Source organism: Hyaena hyaena, unplaced genomic scaffold, assembly GCF_003009895.1.
Source record: "Hyaena hyaena isolate Hyena2069 unplaced genomic scaffold, ASM300989v1 scaffold_1253, whole genome shotgun sequence".
Taxonomy (NCBI): Eukaryota; Metazoa; Chordata; class Mammalia; order Carnivora; family Hyaenidae; genus Hyaena; species Hyaena hyaena.
Genome location: NW_024081892.1, coordinates 115,593 through 135,440, shown reverse-complemented (window position 1 = coordinate 135,440; position 19,848 = coordinate 115,593). Strand labels below are relative to the sequence as shown.

The 19,848-nt window shown below is 40.9% G+C and overlaps 1 long non-coding RNA gene across 1 annotated transcript in view; it reads right to left on the bottom strand.

Moving 5' to 3' along the window:
• The window catches only part of LOC120224816, a 197,684-nt gene that overhangs the window by 111,371 nt on the left and 66,465 nt on the right, over positions 1-19,848 (bottom strand). The window contains exon 2 of the long non-coding RNA XR_005526666.1: positions 645-747. This is a non-coding gene — a long non-coding RNA (uncharacterized LOC120224816). The remainder of the gene's footprint in view (positions 1-644; positions 748-19,848) is intronic.

Genomic DNA, 19,848 nt, shown 5'->3' with positions numbered 1-19,848 from the left:
AATAAAAAGTGCATGTGCCAAGGATGAAGATACCTGGTACTGACTTTCAGCTCTGACAGTCACCACGCAGATGGCACTGAGCAAATTGTTTAATCACTGGGAGAGACAAGTTGCTGCGTTGGTAAATGGGCAACACTACTTGGTCTTGTATGATAAGGTCATACGTAAGCAGGAAGGAGTGGATTCCTGAGATAGAAGATGAGGTTATTTTTGGCAGATACAGAGAAGATTGAGAACCGCATACCTCCCAATCCCCACAATCCTTCACTGTTTCAGGAAGAAGCTTCTGCTCCCCAACTCCTCATCAGAATCAGAATCAAGCAGCCTTTCCCTCTTATCTTTGGCTTCTCTTTGTCAAGCCCCAGCAGGAGAACTGGTGAAGACCTCTAGTGTTTTGCATTGTAGCCATGATGCCTTCTGCAGGGAACTAGTCTTCCTTTAAACAGTTTCTGCCTTGCCATAAGCCCCTGTAGAAATTAAAAGCCTGGCCACATTTTCTGTGGCTGCGGTAACAAATTATCACAAACTTGGATGCCTTAAAAAAACCAAAAATTTGTTCTCTCATTGTCCTGGAGGCTAGAAGTTGGGAATCGGTTGTCAGCAGGGCTACGTTCCCTCTTAGAGTCTCCAAAAGAGAATCCTACCTTTTCTCCTTCAGCTTCCGTTGTTCCAAGAATCTTTTCCTTCTGATCCTGTGACTCCAATCTCTCCTTCATCTTCACGCAGCCCTTCTCTGGGTCTTCTCTGCTGTGTCGAATAAGAAACACTGGTCACTGGGGAGCACTTAGGTGGTTCAGTGGATTAAGCATCCCACTCTTGATTTTGGCTCAGGTCATGATCTCATGATTTATGAGTCTGAGCCCCACAATGGGCTCCGTGCTGACAGCGCGGAGCCTGCTCAGGATTCGCTCTCTCACTCTCTCGTTCTCTCAAAATAACTAAACTTAAAAAAATTGTCATGGGATTTAGGGCACACCCCAGTAATACAGGATGACCACATTTCAAAATCTTCAGCTTAATTCTGCCTGCAAAAATGCTGTTTTCAAAGAAGGTCACATATACAGATCCGAGGAGACCTATTTTGGTGGGGGGGCACCATTTAAACCATTACACTGACTGTGGAAAATCAAGCTGAGACCTGAGCTGACTCTAATGAACTGGGTGTTATCTGACTCACCATTCATAAAATCAGGAATGTGCTACACCAAGTCATCGAGTGGCAATGGTATATATGTGACTGGGTTCAACATGGGTAGGCGGCTCCCTCTTTCAACACCTACTTCTGGTGCATTGCCTCTTCTATCTCCATTCTCATCAATGGCATTATGTGGAATTCCTTATAACTATGTGACTGGGGAAGAAAAGACTTGGGCCCAAGTTTATGATATGTGGTCACAAGCCAGAGGGCATAGCCAGTGCATTATAGTCCCAGCGAGGGTGGCTCTGAAAGAAAGACTAGAGTAAAGGAAAACTATTCTAATTAGAACTTTTTAAAGTTTACTTATTTATTTTGAGAAAGAGAGAAAGCACAAGTGGGAGAGGGGCAGAGAGGGAGAGCGAGAGGGAGAGAGTGAGAGAGAATCCCAAACAGGCTCCACACTGCCAGCATGGGGCCCAATGTGGGGCTTGAACCCATGAGCTGCTAGATCATGACCTGAGCCAAAGTCAGACACTTAACAACTGTGCCACCCAGGTGTCCCTCTAAAAGAACTTTAAGCAGTACATTGGTTGTTTACTTAGGCCACCAGAAGATAGCTTATGGTTTGTATCTATGACTGCATGGGAGGTGGCTAAAAACTTAATCAATTGGTCAGGAACTTTAAAATCACCCCTATCATGATAGGGGTGCCTGGGTGGCTCAGTCAGTCAAGCATCCGACTTAGGCTCAGGTCATGATCTCACAATTCGTGGATTCGAGCCCCATGTTGGGCTTTGTGTTGACAGCCAGCTCAGAGTTTGGAGCCTGCTTCAGATTCTGTATCTTCCTCATCTCTGATCCTCCCCTGCTCATGCTGTCCCTCTCTCTCTCTCTTTCTCTCTCTCTCTCTCTCTCTCAGAAATAAATAAAAGATTAAAAAATAAAAGAACATGATATACAGATTGGTGACAAGGGGAAACGTAGAAGGATAGATTTCTCATAATAGGCACATATTATTCCTTTACCATCTAAATGCCTACCAGCGAGCATTTCATTGTGGAGACAGGCTTTTGAAAGGAGGTGGACAAGATGAAATCATCCTGTGGCTATGAGTCAGAATAATTCTCAGCCAATATGGTACTTGTGTTCCATGGGCCCCTTGATAATATTGCTATGGTGGCAAGAATTAGGGTTCATCAATGTGATATCCATTATTAAAACTGATCTCATTATTGCCACTGCTCAGTATCTACCCTGTGAACAGCAGAGACCAAAGGCTGAACCCCTGATACAGCATCATTCTCTAGGGAAACCAAAATACCACCATCTTATTGGATCCCTTCCATCATGGAGGCAACAGTCATTTTTCCTCATGGAAATATACACCATATATATGCATTATAAAGAGGCATTTTCTTCCTTGACCCAAATTTTCTGCCAGACATCCTAAATTTATAGGAGGTCTTATTTTTCCCAATTTTACCCTCTTTAACTCATTGAATGGCAAATAAAATGTGGAAATAGTGACACTAAATTCACTGGCCCATTGTTCATGGAATTATGGAATGAATACTTCAGGCACAGTTGTAGCTTCAGGGAGACGATGAACTATCTGGTTAGGGAATATGCATCAAACCACAGGTCAGAATGGTCTCCCTGACAGCCTGAATTCGCGGATCTGGGTATCAAGATGTGAAGGTGAAAGAGGTCCTTCTCTTTCACTTATACTTAATAACTTAATAATTCACTTAATAACTGACTTAAAGAATTTGTGCTTATACTTAATACTCATTTAAAGAATTTGTACTTCCTGCAGCACCTGGGTGGCTCAGTAGGTTAAGAGTCCAACTCTTGATCTTGGCTTAGGTCATGATCTCATGGTTTATGGGTTCAAACCTTGTGTTGAGCTCTTTGCTGACAGCACAAGGCCTGCTTGGGATTCTCTCTTTCATCTTTCTCTCTCCACCTCTCCTCCCATGCTCACTCTCTCTCTCTAAATAAACAGACATTAAAAAAAATAAACAACAACAACAACAACAAAAACAACAAAAAAAGAATTTGTCCTTCCTGTCTCCACAACCTTGACATTGCTGGTTTTGGAGGCTCTCATGCTCAAGGGAAGAATTCCTCCAAGTGGGGGAAATCATAGTTCCGCTAAATTGACAACTGGGACTGACCGGCTCTCATACTGCTTAACCAACAGGCAAAGGTGGGGTCGCATTACTGGCATGGGTGATCACACTTGCTTTGGGAATGTGGCTCGCTGATACCCAGTGGGAGGGACAAGGAGTATGCATGGAGCCCAGAGATTTGACTGGAGCTTCTCTTAGTACTTTTCTACCACACTGGTCTATGAAAAACTGCAGCATCCCAACAAATACAACTGTGGACTTGAGGTTTCGTATAAATAAAGTTTGAGTCACCATCAGGCAAAGACTTTGTCTAGCCAAAGAACTCACAGAGGGTTAAGGGAAGCAGGGAAAAGGTAGAAGAAGCTATGGTTATTTACATAGGCCTGTGTTATACAGAAGTAGGGATTGTAGGAGCTCTATTTTGGGTTGTTCATCTACCCACATATTTTCCCCCTGTTATGTTACATGGAGAGCATGGATATTGCCTGAATTTTAGGTTTCATGACAGAATGAGTGGATTCATAGCATCTAATGATGATACATCCACTAACTGGAACTATTTACTTCCTACAGTGGGAACATAGGTTTTTTTCAAGTAGCTAAAGGGAAAAGGTAGATACTGAGGAGCAAAAATGCTCTAGATGTTCTCTGCCTCTCTAGATAAGTTTCCCATCCTTCTCTGTCCAGCTCTATGCTTGGAGAGGTTGATCTCAACAAACGGCTTTAACCAGGCTCCCATGCTCAGTGGCTTTAAGTTGCAATAGCAGTGACAGATGAAAGATCTGGAGGAGAGAAAGACGAGGCTGTGCATTTCCTAGCTCCCTCCTTCCTGGACCACAATTTGGCAATGGTCACTTTCTTCTTTCCAGGACCAGGGCTCCTTATGGGTAGTCCCCTACACCCCTTACCTCACCTCCCACAACCAGTTATTGTCAACTCTCAGCTACTGCCCTCTCCCTTGTGCCTTTAGGTTATGAGTTAAAGTCTCCCAACACCATCCCTTATTGGTGTAGTTTAACTCTAATCTCTCTTTAAAAATCACCCTTTCAGGGGCATCTGGGTGGCTCAGTCAGTTAAGCATCCAGTTTAGGCTTAGGTCATAATCTCACAGTCCATGGGTTTGAGCCCTGCGTGAGGCTCTGTGCTGACAGCTCAGAGCCTGGAGCCTGCTTCGGATTCTGTGTCTCCCTCTCTCTCTGCTCTTTCTCTGCTCGCTCTCTGTCTCTGTCTCTCAAAATAAAGACATAATTTTTTTTTTTTAAATAATTGCCCTTTCATGAAGCTCTCTTTGGTTACCCATTTGAAATGAGCCATCTCTTTCTTGCCAGGATCCTGAGTATTGCAATACCCATGGTTTTACTCTTATGTTTAGGTTAGGGAATCCCTCTTTCTGTACCTCTACCCAGCTCATATGCTCATATATCAAGTGATGTTTATTCCTGGTTCTGTGTGTATATGCTGAAAGAAGGACAGATCTAAAGAAAGATTTTCTTCCTTGGGCTATGGTCCCTTCCATAATAACCACTATAAAAGGGAAGAGGACTTTCTTTCTCTTTTAGATTAGGAAATTTTAGTCCCTACCTCACCCATCTGAACTTGGAAATGGGTACATTGTTCACTCTCTTAGCATTATAGTGAACAAAACACATTTGCCATAGTATTCTAGTGGTAGTAACGACATTGGTCCATTACTGGGCCATAAGCTTGTTTTGTTCAACAAATATTTAGTGAACACTTTGCTCTAGGCTCTAAAAAATATGGAAGTGAACAAAAGAGATTTTGCCATCATGGGCTTTACAATTTCACTATATAAGCCCTTGCAGAAGCTCAATGTGTAATTATTAAATGGATAAAGACTAGGGTTAAAATAGAGAAAAAATAGTGAATTATAGTTATACACCAATTCCCTATGGTTAGCTCAATGTATGTAAATCTCAAGAGCAAGTTGGGTTTTATAGCACTGTCCCCTCCCCCCAAACCATCTAGCACTTAGAAACTTGTGAAAACTCTTTGATATTTTGTTAGATTCCTCTCAGGTTTATGTCAAATATCTGGAAGCACCATAAAAGAAGTCTAACTGTCCCTACTCAATATCCCACATCCCTTGTCTCACTGCTCTAGATCTTACTGGTGGGGAACGTTCTGTTGAAATGACTGGGCTCCTTAGCGTTCTAGATCTGAGTAGCTTCTCAACTCATTTTGACTACTGTTCATCAGGATGACCTTCCCTGGAGGCTTCCCTTTAGATTCACTTCATTCTTTCCTCTGGTCCGTGTCTTTCTCTTTTTAACCTCAGTTCTTTTCATCCTTTTCTGGGATTGTGGGCCTGATGTCTGTCAGTAAACTTTGGCTCAACATGTCGCCACCATCAGTCTACTGGGAGTCCTGTTCACTGACAGATAAGTGCTGTGTCAAGAGACCCATTTTGAAAAATGGAAATTGGAAGAAACCTAAAACAACAGAGTAGGGAATGGAAAGCTTGTTCCAGGTAGGTCTCTGCAGTGGCATTTCCTCCTTATACTGTTTCTTTCTTTCTTTTTTTTTTTCTACAATGCAAGTTCAAATTTTAAAATGTGCCTGCTGACATATAGTTGTGTCTTCTCATTGCTGAGTGGCTGGTGTATGGTCAGAGTTTTTAAGCTCTTGTACTTTTGTGTGAAAACCCACTGTGACATGGAGTGGGAGGGGCAAGATCCATGGGGAAAAATCTTGCTCACCATTGAGCTGAAATCAAAGGAATGCTTCAGGCTATGAAAAATGGCTTCTGGTTCCCTGGCTCTACACTGTGAGCACTCATGCCTTGGAAAAGGTGATCTGGAAAAAGTGAGGTGTGGGGAGGATGGGGATTTTCACATTGCAGCAGAGGATATCCATAGTTTCTTTTCAGGTTTAATTGCACGTGGGTGGTGTACAACTCTAAGTAGTCGTAAATTGTCTACCCCAATATTGAATTCAGCCTCCTCTATATGTGTCAGCATGAGCTGAGCTGAAGTCAACAGACTGGGCCAAAATACACTAGAACTGTAGCCAAACTGATGATAGAGGGTTTGAAAAAGTCAGCGAGAGAGACCTGTGGACCCACTTATTGAAGTAATAGATTTCTTGTCCTGAGCCTCTACACAGATGCTGTTTTTTCCTCTTTGGGGTAGAATGCGAAATGAGGATGTACTGATGGAGAAACTGATTTTTTCTCTCGTTGAAAAAGTAGCATTTAGTGACGTATAAAACTATACAGGAATTTTGGATAAAACCTGTCATATGGCCTTTCACAGGCAGTTTGAATTGTCTATTGTAAGACACATATTCCCTGGTCTTTCCTTTTTTTAAAAAAGAAAAAGAGTGCAAATTTTACTAGAAACATTTTTAATTTCTAGTGGATTTTTATTTTTTATTTTTTAAATTTTTTTAATGTTTTATTTATTTCTAGGAGAGAGAGAGAGAGAGACAGCGTGAGCAGGGGAGGGTCAGAGAGAGAGGGAGTCACAGATTGAAACAGTCTCCAGGCTCTGACCTGGCAGTCAGCACAGAGCCCGACGCGGGGCTCGAACCCACGAACCGCGAGATCATGACCTAAGCGAAAGTCAGATGCTTAACCAACTAAGCCACCCAGGCGCCCCTATAGTGGATTCTTCAAAAAGTTTGTTTCTAACCTCTACCAAATAACAATGAGAAGGAAAAAAAAAATCACTCTGAATCCCCAAAAGGGAAAGAGTAAAGAGCTGTGCAAATACTTCTCACCACTGCCTACTGGTTACTATTTTACAGGTGGCTGTTTTGACTGACTGATTATTTGTGCTCAGTAGAGAAACTGTGTTGTGCATTTTGCCTAAATGTGAGGCTTTTTTCAGGATGGGAATAGGGAAAGGAATTAAGGAATATTTGCCATTTGAAGGGTGGACAAATAAAATTTAAATAGCTTGGAGGGATATAGCATTTTGAAAGACTGGAAGAATATTGTTCAATGTCTAATATGACCCAGAGCAATCTATAGATTCAATGCAATTCCTATCAAAATACCAAAAGCATTGATCATAGAACTAGAACAAACAGTCCTAAAGTTTGTATGGAACCACAGAAAACCTCCAACAGCCAAAGCAATCTTGACAAAGAACAAAACTGGAGGCATTACAATACCAGATATCAAGATATACTACAAATCTGTAGTAATCTAAACAATATGGTAGTGGCACAAAAACTAACACATAGATCAACAGAACAGAACAGAGAGCCGAGACATAAACCCACACTTACACGGTCAGTTAGCCTATGACAAAGGAGACAGGGATATACTGTACGGAAAGGAGAGTGTCTTTAATAAACAATGTTAGGAACACTGACAGCTACATGAAACTGGACCACTTTCTTACACCAGACACAAAAATAAACTCAAAACGGATTTAAGACAAAAATGTAGGCCCTGAGAACAACAACAACAACAAACTCCTAAAAAAATATAGGCAGTAAACTCTTGGACATTGGCCTCTGAGATATTTTTTTTGGATCCGTTTCCTTAGGCAATGGCAACAAAAGCAAAAATAAACAACTGGGACTAAATCAAACTAAAAAGCTTTTTCACAACAAAGGAAACCATCAACAAAATGAAAAGGCAACCTACTGAATGGGAGAAGATATTTGCAGATGACATAACCATTAAAGGGTTAATATACAAAATACAAGGAACTCCTTCAACTCAATACTGAAGAAACCAACAACCTTATGGAAAAAATGGACAGAGGATCTGAATGAAACATTTTTCCAAAGAAGATATACAGAATGGTCAATAGACACATGAAAAGATGCTCAATATCACTAATAATCAGGGAGATTCCAGTCAGAACCATAATGAGATACTGCTTCACAACTGTCAGAATGGATAGTAACAAAAAAAAACAAAAAAACGAACAAAAAACAACAAGAAATGGCAAGTGTTGGTGAGACTGCTGATGGGAATGTAAATTGGTGCACTCACTGTAGAAAACAGTATGGAGGTTCCTAAAAAAATTAAGTAAAATTACTATATAATCCAGCAATTCTACTTCTGCACACATGTCTGAAGCAAAGGAAAACACTAATTTAAAAAGATATATGCACTCTCATGTTCATTGCAGCATTATTTAAAATAGTCAAGATATGGAAGAAACCTGTGTCCATCAATAGATGAATGGATAAAGAAGATGTGGGATATATGTTTACATGTGTGTATCACATATATGTATATCTGCATGCAATGCATGTGTACATATATGTGCATATATCACACGTGTGTATACATATAGACACATAAACATACAATGGAATATTACTCAGCCATAAAGAGGGAAGGAATCTTGCCATTTGCAACAACATGGATGGACCTACAGGGTATTATGTTAGGTGAAAGTCAGAAAAAAACTATATAATTTTAGTTATATGTGGAATCTAAAAAACAAAGCAAATGAACTATAACAAAAAAGGCAAAACAGAAATAGAATCATAAAAACAAAGAACAAACTGGTTGTTGCCATAGGGGCGGGGTTGGAGGGATGGGTGAAATAGGTGAAAGATCAAGAGGTACAAATGTCATGTTATAAATTAAGTAAGTCATGGGGATAGGAAGTCCCGCATGGGGAATACAAGCATTAATATGATGTTAAATTTGTAGGCTGAAAAGGGTGACTAGACCTACTCTGGTGATTGGTTACAATATACACACATTTTGAAGCACCGTGGTGTGCACATGAAACTAATAAAATATTGTTTATGAATTATACTTCGATTAAAAACAAAACAAAGTTCACCTATTCTAGGATTCCAAATACATGACATTCTGGAGAAAGTGAAACTATCAAGACAGAGAACAGATCAGTAGTGGCCCAGGGCTGAGGTAGTGGGGAAGGTGTAGCTATAAAGAATAGCACAAGGGAATTTTGGAAGGTAGTGAAACTGTCTTTTTTTTTTTTTTTTCCTAGCAATGGTTACACAAGTGTATGCATATGTTAAAACACAGAATTGTACAAAAAATATTTTATTGTATACAGATTTAAAGAGCAAAATAACTAAAAAATATGTGAAGTAAATAATTGTAAAATATTACTATCTTGTAATTTTTTAGTAGATATGTAAATCTGTTACACTTTGTTCCATACTCTATTTTAAATACATCCTGAGTAAATATTTAAAAATTAAAAATTCCTATTAACTAACATATTTTCAGTCACCTAAGAACTAGCTACCGCCACTTAATCATTACCTGTGGATAAATTGTACTTATGAGTGTTTTGGTGCCGAGAAATGACTTAAGTTGTAGCATTAAACCTTCAATATACAGACGAGCATATCTTATTGCTATTAAACAGATATTAATTTCAAAATGACATTTTGACCTTAAACTACCATTTTTTTCATGCTGAATTATTTTACTCATTAGGAAGTTAAAACTCATATTGGGCATTTGTAATTAAAAGATATGTTTATAGAATAAGACTTTAGTGTCTTAAGTTATTTAATAAATTGAGATTTGATTCGACACTATGTGCTACATTAATTACCATAGATGAAGGGGAAAAGAGAAGTGGATAGGTCTTGTAAATGATGTGTTATCAACAACTAAAGACCTGATGACTTCACAGTACGCTGCACAAAGTTTGTTGGAAGTTAGAATAAAGGAAAGTAGTGGGAAAATTGTATCATTATGAAACACATAGTAATAAAGTACAGACATGCCAAATTCGATGCACCTGAATTTACTTTGAAATTGAATTTGGTTGTATAAGTGTATAAGATTTATAAGCATTTAGATCCTGTTCCTAGTTTCATGTTTGAACATCCATATTTAAGTAACATTATCCTGAACACAATATTAGGGGTTCAATAGAATTCTTTTCCTTTTAATATCTCTGAACAACCACCTTAATGCAGTTTATTCTGCAAAGGAATCACATTCACTGCCAGGCCAACGTACTACTTTTATCGTCTAAGGTCTATTTTCCATAAAACTCTACCCAGATCCCAGAACACTCATTAATTTCCTTACTGGCACCATTAGTATTGAACCTAAAACCAGACATCTGACTCTGTATTGTCTTGGTTAGCTTCTTCTGAAACAATTCAATCTGCTTCCCCAAAGCCTGTAAGATGATGCTTTGATGTTGCTCCTCCCCACACTCCCACTTCTTGGTTTTGCTCACATTCATTCAGCACATATTTACTGAGCACCTACTATGTATGGTCTATGCACGGTGCTGAAAGGGATATCTGAAAGCTCTAGTTTTTCCCTTTTCCTCCCTCAACAGGGATTTAACACCTCGTAGTTAAGTCCTTAGTACCTGTCAATACTTCTGGTTGCATAACTCAGCTTCCGCTACCTGTGGCCAACACTGTTGCTGCCAGATCCCAGCTCCTGGTCCCATTGCTCTTGATGCAAAAAGAAGGACCCTCTCACTAACACAGCTAAATCTCTTGATTTCCAAAAAGAAGAGTCTTCGTCTCTGTTCTCTTAAATGACTTGGACATCAACTATTTTATTGTTTTCTAAAGTAACTTCTCATTAAGAAAAAAAAAATCTTATGATAATTTTCTTCAGAACTTGGTGGAGTAACATTTTAAGGGACACCAAATAATTTCAAAGCTAAAGGAGTACTTGCTCTAGACCCATATATGAATCCTTGAGCTGAATGCAAACAGGGCCAATCTATCACCTTGATGTGACTTTAGTGACCTGCAAATTTGATCACTGCCCAAAGAGCTGAGAATGTTTCAATCAAGAATCTTTGTCCCAGAGTCAACCAACCCCTCCAAAAAGTCCAGTTATTTCCTTATAAGTGTCTTTAGACACTTGTCACTCAGTACACTTGCATAGAAGAGTATCACTTGATAAACATTATATTAGGTATAAATATCTGTGCTATAACCAGGCTACTCAAAAGCTTCTTATTGAAATATAGTTGACATACAATATTATACAGTATACCTCATTTTACTGCACTCTGCTTGACTGCACTTCACAGATAACTGCGTTTTTTTACAAACTGAAGGTTTATGGCAATCCTGCATTGAGCAAATCTATAGGCACGATTTTTCCAATAGAATTTGCTCACTTCTTGTCTCTGTCACATTTTGGTAACTCTTTAAAGATTTCAAATTTTTTCATTATTATTCTTTTACTATGGCTATCTGTGACCAGTGATCTTTGATGTTACTATCGTGATTATTTTGGGGTGCCATGAACTGCACCCATATGAAAGGAGGAACTTAATTGATATACATTGTGTGTTCTGACTGTTCCACTGACGGGCTGGTCTCTCATCTCTCTCCCTGTCTTTGGTCCTCCCTATTCCCTGAGACACAACAATAGGGAAAATAGGTCAGTTAGTAACCCTATGGCAGCTTCTAAGTGTTCAAGTGAAAGGAACGGCCACACGCCTCTCACTTTAAATCAGAAGCTGGAAATAAGGTAGCTTAGTGAGGAAGGCATGTCAAACGCCAAGATAGGCTGAAAGGTAGAATTTTTGTGCCAAACAGTTAGCCAAGTTGGGACTGAGAAGGAAAAGTTCTTTAAGGAGATTAAAAGTGTTACCACACCCAAACCACGACTCACAAGAAAGTACAACAGTCTTACTGCTGATACGGAGAAAGTCTGAGTGGTCTGGAGAGAAAATCAAAGCAGCCACAGCATTCCCAAAGTCAAAGCCTAATCCAGAGCAAGGTCCTAACTCTTTTTAATTCTGGGAAGGCCGAGAGAGGTGAGGGATCTGCAGAAGAAAAGTCTGAAGCTAGCAGAGGTTGGTTTATGAGGAAAGAGGCCGTCTCCAGGACATGAAAGTACGAGGCAAAGCAGCAAGTGCTGATATAGAAGCTGTAACAAGTTGTCCGGAAGAGCTAGCTAAGATCATTCATGAAGGTGGCTACACTCAACAAAGTTTTCAATGTAGATGAAATGGTCTTCTGTTGGAAGAAGACACCATCTAGGACTTTCGTAGCTAGAGAGGAGAAGTCAACACCTGGCTTCGAACCTTAACAGGACAGGTTGACCCTGTTGTTAGGGGCTGATGCAGTTGGTCACTTGAAGTCGAAGCCAATGCTCATTTATCATTGTAAAAATCCTAGGGCACTTAAGAGTTAGGCTAAATCTGTTCTGCTTGTGCTCTAGAAATGGAGCAACAAAGCTTGGGTAAGGACTCATCTGTTTCCAATATGATTTGCTAAATATGTTAAGCACCCTGTTGAGACTTATTACTCAGAAAAAAGACAGCCTTAAAGTTATTACTGCTCACTGATAACACACCTGGCTGTCCAGGAGCTCTGATGAATGTACAGGGAGACTGCTGTTGCTTTCATGCCTGCTAATGCAGGATTAGGGTTTCCCTAAAGGAATCCATGTTTCTTATTGCCTGGATGAGCACTCATCTTTTCAGTCCTACTTCAGTCAAGTCTTCTTCTACCTTCGATTGTTAGTCTCTATTTTTATGTGGCTTCTGGGACCAAAGTAGGAACTTTTGGGATTGGATGTCTAATTCCTTCAGGCAAGACTTCATCTGAACTAATTCAGATTAAAGATCTCTAAAAGTACATAGCATAGAAAAATATTTTCTAATGTCCCTCAACACAGAAGATCAATTTTATTTATTTTTTTATTTTTAATTTTTACTTAAAATTTTTTTCAATTTTATTTATTTAAAAATTTATTTTATTTTAGAGAGAGAAGGAGTGAGCAGGAAAGAGGAGCAGAGGTACAGGGGGGAGAAGGAGAAAGATGGGGAGGGGGAGGGGGGAGAGAGAAAGAGAGGGGGAGAAAAGGAGAGAGAATTTTTTTGTTTTGCTTTTCACAAATAGTTTATTGTCAAATTGGTTTCCATATAACACCCAGTGCTCATCCCCACAAGTGCCCTCCTCCATGCCCATCACTCCCTCCCCCCCCACATCCATCAGTCCTCAGCTTGTTTCTCAGCATTCAAGAGTCTCTCATGGTTTGCCTCAAAGGGGGAGAGAAACTTAAGTAGGCTCCATGCTTAGCACAGAGCCTGACATGGGGCTCTATCCCTCAACCCTGGGATCATGACTTGATCTGAAATCAAGAGTCGGGTGCTCAACTGACTAAGCCACCTGGTGCCCCAGGAGATCAATTTTAATGTATACTTTCCATAAGAGTAGATTTCCCAATATTTAATCCTCATTTCTCAGTTCCAGTTTGGATACAGATGCATGTTGTTTTGTCCCCAGGAAAAGGGGAGAATGGCTGGCTCCTTTTCTCTGTTTCAAGACTCTTTCTAGATACCTGGACAGTTCATAAATCAACCTTTAGCCTTCAGAGGGAGAGTCAGGAAGGCTTCTCTGGGAATAAGCTCCCTTACCTAAGATGGGTTTCTGCTGAGAAATTAAATCCTGGAAGGTTGAAAATGCATCATGCTTAGGGAATTTGAAGTCTTCTTTCCACTTAAAAAATGCACTAAGAAACCCACGGCGATCTAAGTCATGTTTCAGCTATGTCCTGGAAGACTAAGAAGTGTTGTTTTCATGGAAAATTACTTATTACAGAAAAGATTTTTATGCCTGGGTTATAATTTGTGGTAGACATAGATGTTTCCAAAGGGCTCTCTGATTTAAGACTGCAATAACGGATGAAACTCTGATATCATGGCGACTCTCTAGAGTGAGCTCTATTTCCAAGATTCATAGCCCTCTTTCTAATTCTGCTTCCAGAACGATTTCAGCGGCTGGTACAGCGGTCTAACTGTAGAGAGGAATACAGAGCAGAGAGAGAGGCACACGGGGGAGAGACTTCAAGCCAGATCTATAACTATCTCTTTGTTTGTCTGACTCCTTGTTTCTCTTCTCTCTCAAATTCAAACAATTTCAACAGTCCCCAGACACCCTGAACACAAGGTGGGGCCTAAACAAAACATTTCCTGTGTCCAGGAAGCTACCAAAATAGCCACTGCAGGTCCTGTAAAGGGCATTTGGTGAAACAGAGTAAACAGGCGCATGATGACAGGCTGATGGTGGCTGTGCTGATGAAAAGGGCAGAGAAGAAGGAGCAAGTTCCTCCCAGTCAAGATTCAGCTTCAAAGGTTGGTCTCCTTATAAATAAATCAGCCACTGGCTGCCTGGTGTGAAACTTCTCCCAAACCCCTGTGGACTCGGCAGCCTGCAGGAGGTGACATTCCACTTAATCTCTCTGAGTTTCAGCTTCTTCCTCAAGACAAAGAGGAGGCTGGAACAGCGCACCTCTCAAAACTCACTCTCTGGGGCTGTCACGTTCAAGTGGATTCCACATAAAAACAAAGACGAGAAGGAAAATATGTAAAAGGGAGCCACCGGCAGGTGGATTTCAGCTGTGGCTTCTGTATTCTATTGATCAGCCAGGTTTTTTAAAATTCCTACTTAAAACATTTGGCTTAGAAATTTCCAAGCCTGCTTAACTGGCCTAGTAAATTGCACCTGCTCTGTGTTGGAGGGATGTACACTGAAAGGTCATATGAATTAAGGTCTCGGCATGACAGGGGCACCTGTTGTGGGGCACTGGTATGAGCACTGGTAGCAGCTATAACTGTGGTCTCAAGTCCAACAAAAATCTGCCACTGGGCATTAGGACCATGTTAATTCTAGCAGGTGGAGGCTGGGCCATTTAGAAAACATCTATAGAGAGAAGATTATATAGCATTATTCCCTGATAATAACTTTCTGATATTTGAGCATGCATGCTAAGCACACATATACTCTCATGGATATGTAATTAGTTGGGCGGACTTATCTGCTCAGGCCTAAAGGCATCACTGGAGATGAGGTGGGCAGGGCACTGGGATGTGAAATGGGAATGAGGATGGGATGGAAATGTCAAGGGCAGAATATAAATGGGGATATGTGGCCTCTAGACATTAGTCTAGACCCCAGTCTTCTCTGCTTTTGGAGTCTAGGGGCTTTGCCAGTGAAGGCAGTGGGTCCAGCTTTACTCCATTGTCCTTACTGGACCCTCTTCTCTGTTGGGAGAAGAGACTTTGGCTTGAGGCACTGCAGTGACTTTACAAAATCCTTTACTGTGCCGGAAAATTCAGGACACAGATAGTGTACAGGTAAGAGAGTTACAGGTATCCTGCAGAGGTGGGATCCAACCTTATCCAGATCGACTGATAAGCCATGCTTCTCAAAATGAATAGACTTCCCCACTCCCTAGACTCTTTTAGACTGGAGAGGCTATATTATGCTAAGTTAAAAAAAAATATTTTTATATATTTTTGAGAGAGAGAGAGAGAGAGAGAGCGAGAGCACAGGTGCGCAGAGAAGAGAGCACACAAACAGGGGAGGGGGAGAGAGAGGCAGACACCGACTCCGAAGCAGGCTCCAGGCCCTGAGCTATCAGTGCAGAGCCCAATGCATAGGTCAGACTCATCAACTGTGAGATCATGACCTGAGCCAAAGTCAGATGCTTAACCAACTGAGCCACCCAGGCACCCCTTTATTGTGCCATATCTTGATCTCCAAACCTCAGAAGATCAAAACAACAAGCTGTTGTTGTCCTGTCACAGCACATGTTGATTAAGTAATGGCAAAAGGACTGCTCCTCATAACCACTTGAGATCTAGCTCATTGAAGCTAAGCCAAGCACAGACTTCCACGGTTCCAAAGTTAGGCAGATGAGAACATATACTTGAATTATATACTTGCTCTTCAACTGCTGCCTGGAGAGAACACATGACCCTCCCACTCATGTGTCTTTGGCTAAAGCATGTCACACGGCCAAGCCTCATGTTAAAAGGTTAAAGATTTATGCAATCTGAAGAGAAACCAGAGTATTCCAAGTCTAATCTTAAAAAAGCAATCACACTCTTCCTCCAGGGTTGGGTGGAAAATACTGGTCAATAGGGTTGGGTGGAAAATACTGGTCAACAGCAGACCTTTACCTCCATGTCTCAATAGCTGGGCTCATCTCTCTCATTCATACCCCCACCCTTTCTCCCTGTCCAGGAACTTCCCTAACCTTTCAAGTTGGTATTTCTCTTTTCAGGCTCCTACAGCTTGACTCTCTTTAACTTTTTAAATTCTAGCACATTTCATTTATGAAGATTCTCCAAGAGGCCAGAAATGGGACATCCTGGTCAGTAACCGAGATGAAAATTGACCGTATCTTTTGATGAACTACTCCCAATTTGACCCGTACTAGAAAGTCTAGTAAATTTAGACATTATTTTGCAGATTTCATTTTGAATGGAAGCAACAATGCTAGATCATTCTTACCAAAAAAAAGTTACTCTTGTTACAAGCACAGAATACATTTCTCTAAGGGTCTGCTAGTAGTACTTCTGATTAGCTTGCTTTTGATTAGCCTGTGACCCTGGAAAGACCTGTTTGTTCATGAGTAGGGTAAGGGACAACACTTTGTTTCCAATAGTCCTTTAGGTTTACAATGCTATGACTATTATTTCTGTAAACAACCTCCCAGAAAGTACATCAGCTTCCCACATGTGGAGATAGTGACAATTTTTATATTGCTGTGTATGCAAAGTTGAAGCTCATTACTGAGCATGCTCTATGGTGATCATGCAGAACTACATGGTGCAGGTATGGGAAGCATCTGGTTCCACAAGCTTGAGTGGAAAGGTCAGGGAGTGTAGAAACAATTATATGGCCCACACCCACAAGGGAGCTAATGAGTCTGTGTACACTGCTGAGGAGAAACACAGCACCAGAATTCTTCTGTGTTTGACACAGGTCAGATTATCTTCTTTGTAGACTCCTATCCTTAGGACTGAGAGGCAGTGACCAAAATAATTTGATTATAGCATCTTGCTAGTTACATGGCTTAAACTTATGTTTATTCTTTCTTTTTCCTTGGCATTCCAGACATAACAATGCCACGGATTTTACATGGACTGTTTCTTTTGATCCTCCTCCAAGACCACTGGCTTCCTTCTCAGAACTTCAGTCTTGATACACCTCTAACAAGAAACTGAACTGGAAATCATTTTGGAATCCACTGTGGATCCTCCAATCAAACAAGTGAATAATCTCAGTGTACTTTATAGATTTCTTCTGGGGGGGCGGTGAACAGAAGGAAAAAGAGAGAGAGAGAGAGAGAGAGAGAGAGAACCAGAAAGAGAACCAGAGAGAATCTTAAGCAGGCTCCATGCACCCAGAGCAGAGCCCAACATGGGGTTCAAGCTCATGACCATGAGATCATGACCTGTGCTGAAATCAAGAGTTGGATGCTTAACCAACTCAGCCACCCAGATGCCCAATGCTTGCTACATTTCATTCACATAACCATGCATTCATTGGGCACATTCTGTGTACCAGGCTCTGTGCTGGGCACTGGAAACCCAAACACCTATAGCCCCTGTCCTGGACACCCTAACAACCTTGCCAGGATATATATATTAAAAGGACAAGAAAGAGATGTTTGAGGAGAATATGAAAGTGAGTGAGATCTTGCCAGGCAGAGAGATTAAAGAAGGATTTAAGATTCAAGCAGAGAGACCAGCTTGGGCCAAGTAACAGGAGTGAGTAGGCAAACTGTTTGGGAACATTCATTCCTACCTACAGGAAGCATCTTTGATGTACTGATAACCTATCTTTCCCAAAGATTTCAATTTCTTCCACATCTAAAGATGACCTGGGAAGAAGTGTGATAAAATTTAAGTTCATAAACGGGGAGGCCTAAGTGCTAGATGGAAATGTCCAGTCCTGGTAATGACCAGACTAGGATAGTAACCAGTCCCCTGAGGCCCTGCTCTAAGAGGTATATAGCAAGTGGACTGTTGTAGGTTAACCTCAAGCACGGTTAAATACTAACATGCTATTTCTGCTTCTGTAAATCTGCTTGGCAAGCTTGTACTTCCCTGTTCTGGCTGACCACACCCACACCCTGTATGTAAGGTTTCAGAACACTACGTCACCATTCTACCCTGGTAGTCTGTCACATAGTCACTACCCCACGGCTTCTCAAATGTCTAATTACGGTTGGTTATTTCAATACAGAACTTAAAATTGATAGGTCTCTGCCAAAACCAACACCTGAGTGTCCCAATGCAATTGGTTACCATAGTATGCTGTAGAATGTAACTGGTTAACTAAATAATGACATACTCTGCCTTACTGAGATCCATATAAACTCACTGCCACCTTTGTTCGAGGCCATTCTCTGCATTTCTCCATGAGATCAGGAGATCAGGTTTGGCCTGGCCGTAAATAAAATCTTGCCTCGCTTCTATTCATCGTTTGGTGGTCTCTTGGACAATCCCCCTGTTTCATGGACAGGAGCCCAGGCCCACTCACTGTCAGAGGTCTGAATGCCTGTCCTGCCACCAGCCATCCGTGTGATTTCAGGCATGACACCTTCTCTAAGTCTCAGTTGTCTCCCCCATAAAATGGGGAGAGTGGTACCTTCCCCCCCAGACTTGTAAGGAGTAAATGAATTATCACATGCAAATTTAGAATGGTTCCCGTAGCATATATTGAGCACTTGATAACTGTCAGATTTGTTTTTGCTGTTATAATTGTTATTTTCACGGTTTTCAAATTACATTTCACTGTAATTATTCAGCAATGGCTTCACTGTCTTACTATGATTTTTCTCTTATAGCCCTAAATACTTCAACTTGGAAAGGAAGCATGTGATTACAGGTAGCTGTAATCAATTTTCTCCAAAATGACTTTTTAAAAAGTTTTTTAACCTTTTTTTTTAAACATCTTTGTGTTACAGAGAGAGGAGAGACAGAGCATGAACAGGGGAGGGGGAGAGAGAGGGGGAGACAAAGAATCTGAAGCAGGCTCCAGGCTCTGAGCTGTCAGCACAGAGCCAGACGCAGCACTTAAACTCACAAACCCACAAACCATGAGATCGTGACCTGAGCCAAAGTTGAAGGCTTAATGGACTGAGCCACCCAAGCGCCCCTCTGTGAACGGATTTCTGTTGCATATTTTACTATGAGCAAGGCTTGGTGTTAGTTGCTGAGAACTCTAGGAGACAATTTCTCCTCCTTGAATCCGCTACAGAAGAGCAGTATGGCTTGTTTTGAACTTCAGTTTCAGTGTGGCTTTCAAAAGATAGTAACAATTGTAACCTGCAGATTGGAGATTTGTTTTCTGTATGTTTCCTGTCCTCCCTTTTTCTTCTCGCACAGACCTTTACTTTCTTCGGAGAATTATTCCTTCTTCCAATTTTGCAATTCTGTTGAGCCTGTAGGATTTACACTCAATGACGTGGCAAGGGAATATCCACATCCCACCCGAGGGTGAGCCAAAGGAAGCAGGAGAAAACATAGGCAGCATACAAAAGTAGGAGAGACACAGAGGTGTGATACATATTAGAGGTATGAAATCTCACATTCTAGTTCCTGAGTTTATCAAATCTGTTCTGAATTCTTCCTTTGATTTACAAGTGAACTGAATTTCCATAACTACTTAAGGTGCAGCAAGTTGGTTTCTGTCACTTGCAGCCAAAGAGGTCCTAACACCCCTGTCTACCTCAAAGTGTTATTGTATCGGGCAGATAAGACAAGCGCACAGTTCTTTGAAAACCTCAAGCATAATAGATACTAAGTGTAATAAAAAGCCCTGTGAAAAATAGCTTCTTCCCTTAAAGGAGAAATAAGGTATCCTATACTG